This window comes from Tamandua tetradactyla, chromosome 9 (genome assembly GCF_023851605.1).
Source record: "Tamandua tetradactyla isolate mTamTet1 chromosome 9, mTamTet1.pri, whole genome shotgun sequence".
NCBI classification, from domain to species: Eukaryota; Metazoa; Chordata; class Mammalia; order Pilosa; family Myrmecophagidae; genus Tamandua; species Tamandua tetradactyla.
The window spans coordinates 77,422,545-77,429,047 of NC_135335.1; the positions used below are offsets into that span (position 1 = coordinate 77,422,545).

Sequence of the window (6,503 nt, forward strand, 5' to 3'; positions counted from 1 at the left end):
TTCTTTACAAAGAAGAGTGAGTCAGAAGTTTCAAGGGACTAAAGTAAATAATTTGGGAAATCTAAAAGCAAGAAAATGAAGCAATGTTGATAGAAATATTGAAAATAAATTTTACTATAATTTTCATCTCTTTTAAAAGGGCTTTTCTCAATTTCATTTCTAACCATTGAGGGAAGAAACTGATTCTACATATTAATCAATAATGTTGTTTGACTGAGAGAAATAATAGAAAATTAAATGCTTTGATTTATAAACTTCTTCCTGGTTCATTTATCAATCAATTCCTGCCCTTTTGTACTTTTGGTTTATGCATACTTTTACCTGGTAATTGTTTATTTTTCATTTCTATCTGAAAAATATCTTGTTTCTTTTAACAAGAATTAGTAGAAAATTGCTACCTTAATATGCATCCTTTAAATCAAATATATGAGTGTATATTAGTACATTAAAGAGCAGTCATTTTCACTTAATAAAAGAATATATTATAGATCACCTAAATTGTATATAATTTCATAAGTAGGATTATAAAATAATTTATTCCTGAAACTTTATTTGTCAGCTTTGTTGGAATCTTCCTAAGAATGTTTGTTTTTATTAAATTATAAATACTCCTGAAGCAAATGAAATTTTTTCAAGGACAGGTAATATGCCAATGAATGATAAAGAATAAAAATTATCAGGATAAATACATTCCTTCATCACACTGTCTTGGTTTGCAGGAGCTTCTATGATGAATACCGTACAATGGGTTGGTGTCAGCAACAGAGATTTATTTTCTCACAGTTTTGGAGGCTGCAAGAACAATGTTAAGGTAATGGCAGAGCTTGCTTTCTCTCATAATCTGTAGTGTTCTGGCAATCCTTCCTCACCTGGTAACCTCTCTCATTGTAGATCTGCAACTCTGATTTCCACTGACTTCTGGCTTCTTCTTTTTTTTTTTTTTTTTACAAGGTTGGTAAATTTATTGTCTTTATCTGAAAAGTCTTCTTAGAAAATTGCAGTTTGGTTTAGCTCTCAGCAGCCCGCTCCTGAGCTCTGAGGAAACTTGCCTTCTTCTGAGCTACCCGATCTTTCTTTTGGGCAAGAGACATTTTGGGACGGTTCCACCTCTTCTTTTTAACTTCTTTTTTAGGCTTTTTCTCATAGACAGGATTCTCTCGAATAGCAGCATGGGCTTTCTTATACATCTCCTCCATCATGTCTGGAGTTATGTTGTTCTTTATGTATTGAGAGAATTGTTTCTTGTAAGCATCTTCATCTTCCTCCATTAGGTAACGCATATAATCTGCAACATTTTGACCCATGATGTGCTTCCGATGTACTTCTGCATTGAATTCCTTGCTTTCTGAATCGTAACCAGGGAATCGTTTGGTACTGTGAGGAATAGACAAGCCTCCATCCACAGCTCCCTTCAGAGCCCCAAAAACTTTATTTCCAGTGGTAGTTCTGGCAAGCCCTGCATTCAAATAGCAGGTAAAGGCACCAGGTTGACCATCAATACTTTCCACATTGTATTCATCGCCTGTCACCTCCACTTGGCCTTCATAGATCTTATCCATGCCAAACCTATTGAGAAGCCTGCGGGCCAGCAGCAGGCCAGTACAATATGCTGCAGCATAATTTGTCAGGCCAACCTTCATACCATACTTTGGGAGTTCGTGAGCATAAGCTGCGCAGACTATCATATCCCCTTCTATACGGGCATAAGCAATCTGACAAATGATATTCCTGTTAGTTACACGAACTATCATCCTGTATTTGGGTGTGTTGTACTTATTTTTATCCTGGATTGCCAAGCGTTTCCGAGCATAGTAATCAGTTTTACCCTCTCGTCTTCTTCTAAATTTCACTTGGTATCTCTTGAAATAGGCCTTATTCTTGACAACTTTAACAAACCCCATCCTGCGGAACAGAGACCGGTGTCCGCGGCTCGCCAAAGACCTGCAGGCCCAGGAGCACTACAGGGGGGAAGAAAAAGCTTCTGGCTTCTTTTGACTCTTGATTTCTATTGAATATAGGAGGATTCAGTCATATGAATTAAAGCTCCCACACCTGATTAAACTTATTCTCAAAGATCCCACTCATAAATGAGTCCATAACAACTAATAATAACATCTTCAAAGTTTCTATTTAAAAGTTGGTTCACACTAACAGAAACCTGGATTAAGACTTGAACATGCTTTTGGGGGGGGCATGATTCAATCCATAACACATGATGATACAAGTGCCCACTCTGACTAAAGCTGCATTAGCACCATTAGTGATTCAACAAAACTATAATTTGAAGAGCTTAGCTTCTGCTTTTGAACACCATCTCCCCAAAGGATTAATGTGAAGGTAAAAGAAGTCTTGGAATAAGTGCTCAGCTTCTTGAAGGGAGGCCAAAAATTGTACTTGATATTGCAGTCTTTACTTTTTCAGGTGTCTCAGGAGAAGACATGAAATGATTTGATTTGTAGACCCACTATACTCAGGCGTTACCTTCTGTTCAAGCATGCAAGAAATATCAGAAGAGTTCCAGTTATGGAAATATGGAAAGTACCCATCCATATTTTTCTGTCTTATGATATTGGAACTAAGAGTTTAGGCCAACTACATTTACTAAACTCCTTGCCAACCACTGGCCAGTTAGTTTCTAGCACAGCTGGGGAGACTGGAAAGTAGGGGAAGGGGAGCAGGAAGTCTTTTCCAGTTTTTCAAATTGAGTCTGAGCTGTGTACATGCCTGCCACAAAATGTCCTGTCCCTCATGGATTTCAGTGTTGCAGGTACCCCCTCTTGAAGACTATTAAGTTCTTAAAACAACATTTTTTCTTTTTTCTCTTACCAGGCTTAGGGACAGTAGAGCTTCATTAAACACAAGTAACCACCTAATTCAAGTTGCTAAATCTTGTCGAGGAAGCACACAATGATGCAGACTGGGCTCAAATTCATACTCACAGCTGTTCTAGAAATATTTCCTCATTTTCTGGGTATCCATCATTCAAACTGGTACTTTTCATAGGCACACAGGGGTTTGTTTTCCTCTTACTATTGTCTCATAGACCTTAATTATCTATCTATCTATCTATCTATCTATCTATCTATCTATCTATCTATCTATCTATCTATCTATCTACAATTATATATATAATACTATGCACTTAGATAGGAATTATTTCCACAAATAAATATACCCACCTTTCTTTATATTAACCCATACTCATATTATTATTATTATTTTCTTACTTTACCAAACATCTATCTCTCTTCTTGGATTCAGAGCCCCATACTTCATAATCTCTCAGAAGTTTTATTGCTGAAGTGTCTTTCTTCACTGTTTATCATTTTTTCTCATTTGTGAATTATCAATACATTCTTCTCTAAAGAATGACTTCATTAGCATATAACTGCAGATTTTCTCATCATAAAGATACCCTCCCAGAACCCACATTTCTCCACAGCTAATCCCCATTTATCTGTCCCATCACAGTAAAAATGCTTGACAGTTATTTATATTTGTTTTCACTTATATTCACATCTAATACTCTTCACAAAACACTCAGGGCCTCACTTACTCCACCTCTCTGCTCAAATGGCTATTACAAGTTCTCCCAAACCTCCACCTTGTCAAATCCTAAATCAAATTGTCTGTTCTTATCTGTCTCTGCTTCTCAGAAATAATGAGATGATGATGACTACTTCTTGTAGAAACCTCCATCATGGTTTTCTTTCCTACCTCATAGTCCAGTCCTCCTCAAGTCTTCTCTTCTGGTCCTTTCTCTTCCACATGCCCAAAGCTGACGTGATTGGTGCCCTGCCCTATGTCCTGTCTCCGGGTGAGCTCATCCAGTTCAATGGTTTTAACGCATTATCTGTGTATGAAGGATTCTCCTTTTGGTGATGTTTTGGAGCCACATATCCTCCAGACTCACGCAGGCAACTCTTTACCATACATCTTAGTTTGCTCAAAGACAGCTCATAAATTATTTCTTTTCATCCAGTTACTCTCCCTTTACTCTACTTTATGGTGTTCATGGTATATATAACTCTGTGAAATTGTCTTATCTTTTAATTTCCAGTTTATTTAATTTTCTCCACTAGAATATAAATTATATGAAAGCAGTAAAATTTCTGCTTTATTCACTGCTTTATTACTAGTCTTTATAAAAATGACCAACACATACATTTTTTGTTGAAAACTCCCCTTACGATTTCTTTGGCTACTAGACAAAGTACTTACTTATAGCACAGTTGTATATTAGCTAATTAAATGGAAATATTTTATGACTATATAAGTAAAGACCTGAAACTTAGAATGGATTAAAACCAGGATGGCTTATTTCTGTATGCTTGGATACATGTTGCAAAATATAAAAGCGCATAAGCAATATTCATCATGGATTTCTTCACCAGATAATATTAAGTACATTTCATAAATTATTTCATTGAATAGTCACAAAAATATTTTGAAGAATTTACATTATACAACATATATATGCATATGGACATTTATATCTATTGAGAGAGAGAGAAAGAGAGACTGAGGCTTAAAAAAATAAAACCCTAGGGCTAAATCATTCAACCAGTAATAGCCTATAGGTACAGCCTATGGAGAAGTGTATTACACTTATGTAATGATTAGGAATTATTGGAGAATGCCTTTGTTCCACTGATGTGTTAATTGGTCAACTATGAAATCCTTTCTATATGATAGGTTTCCAATAACATATAAAACCTTTTAGTTGTTCTTTGAATTTATATCACTTTCTCTTCTTTATATTAAATGCCAAATGCAGTTTGCAGAACTTCTAAACATTTTCGTCTATTTTACTTTGCTGGAGAAAAAAATACCCTTAAGCATAAGTAATTCTGTCTGTAAGCTGGCTATTTACATACTTGAAATATTTAAGCTCTGTTCATGATTCTTTAGCTTACATTTCAGGGAAAAATTACGTCAGCACATAATATATTTTAATCTGGATGCCAATGGATTTTTTATTAAAATTTGGAGTTTGTGTTAAGTGTTATTTTATTATAGCCATAAAATTTCATTAGCTTTTATCAGATCACTGCACAAATAACCTATTTCGAAACTCACAAAGTATTCCACAGAACAAACTTATAAAGTTAAGATGATCAAACACTATAAAACAGGAAAAAATAATTCAAGGTTCAGAGAAAGGAGTGTTATGTGGGAAAAACAAACAAACAAACAAAAGCTTTAAATACTATGTTGGTCTGAAGCTACATGTACCCCAGAAAAACATGTTCCTAAATTTCACTCACTCCTGTGAGTTTATTGTATACAGGACTTTTTGATGAAATTATACCAGTTAAGGTAGGTGGGGCCTAGCCAAATCAGGTTGGGTCTTGATCCTATTACTGGAGCCATTTATAAGTGAAATAAATTAAAACATGATAGAGAAAGTTACAGGAAACAAGAAGCTGAATCTGAACCCGAAAGAGAAGGAAGAGAACAGGAGATGCTGCCGTGTGCTGTCCCATGCGACAGCGAAACCAAGGGTCACCATCCTCAGAAATTGCAGGGGGAAAAGCATCATTTTGATTTGGACACTTTCCCAACCTCAAAACCATGAGCACATAAATTCCTATTGTTTAACCCAACTTATTTCCTGGTATTCACTTAAGCAGCCAAGGAAACTCAACCAAATACTATCAATATTCTGTTTTATTAAAACATCACAGAGTTGACAAATTAAAACAAAGAAGCAAATAAAATCAATAACTTGGCCTAAGAATGGACACTAGAAGCTTGTCATATAAATCTTTCCTTAACAACTCGGGAAAGGCTGGGTTAATGCAACTGGGAGGTCTTTTGAGACCTTAAAGCCATGGCTCTCAGCTTCAAGTCCAAGGGTCTTTCACTAACTCAAGTTTGCCTTATTTTAAGAAACACATGATGAACTTTTATATGGCCGCCAAAAGGTAGAAAAATATTTAGTAAAAAAATATTTTAGTGGTTGGTTTCAGTGCTTTCTTTAATAAGATAAAAATCTATATGGTTGACTGGAAAATTCATTTTTGTGTGTTTGCTCTATTTCAGGGGTCAGCAAGCTTTTTTTGCAAAGGGTCAGAGAGTAATGCTGTCATGCTCTGTGGCCACCTGGTCTTCATTGCCTGCTATTCTATTTTGCTACTGTAGCATGAAAACAGCCAGAGATAGTGCTAAATGAGCGTGGCTGCACTCCTGTAAAGCTTTCTTGACACTGAATTTTGAACTTCATAATATTTTCATGTCATGAAAGGATGTTCTTTCCAAAATTATTTTTGAATAATTAAATATGTAAAAAAAGTTTTTTTTTTTTTAATCTTTCTTAGCTCAAAAGCCTTACAGAAACATGTGATGGACTGGGTAGGTTGTAGACTCCTTTCTATTTTAATGGAAACCACTACCACTATCACATCACCTCCCAAGAGGGTTATTTTATTTTGGTTCTACAGTTAAATAGGTGTTTTATTTAATAGATACAGATAGCTTATTTAGCATAGTTTTAAGTTTTA

At 35.4% G+C, this 6,503-nt stretch overlaps 1 pseudogene; it reads right to left on the minus strand.

Annotated features, from left to right (window-relative positions):
- Positions 1–937: 937 nt before the first annotated feature.
- On the minus strand, positions 938–1,973 carry LOC143647183 (large ribosomal subunit protein uL18 pseudogene; annotated as a pseudogene).
- Between the last annotated feature and the right edge of the window lie 4,530 nt (positions 1,974–6,503).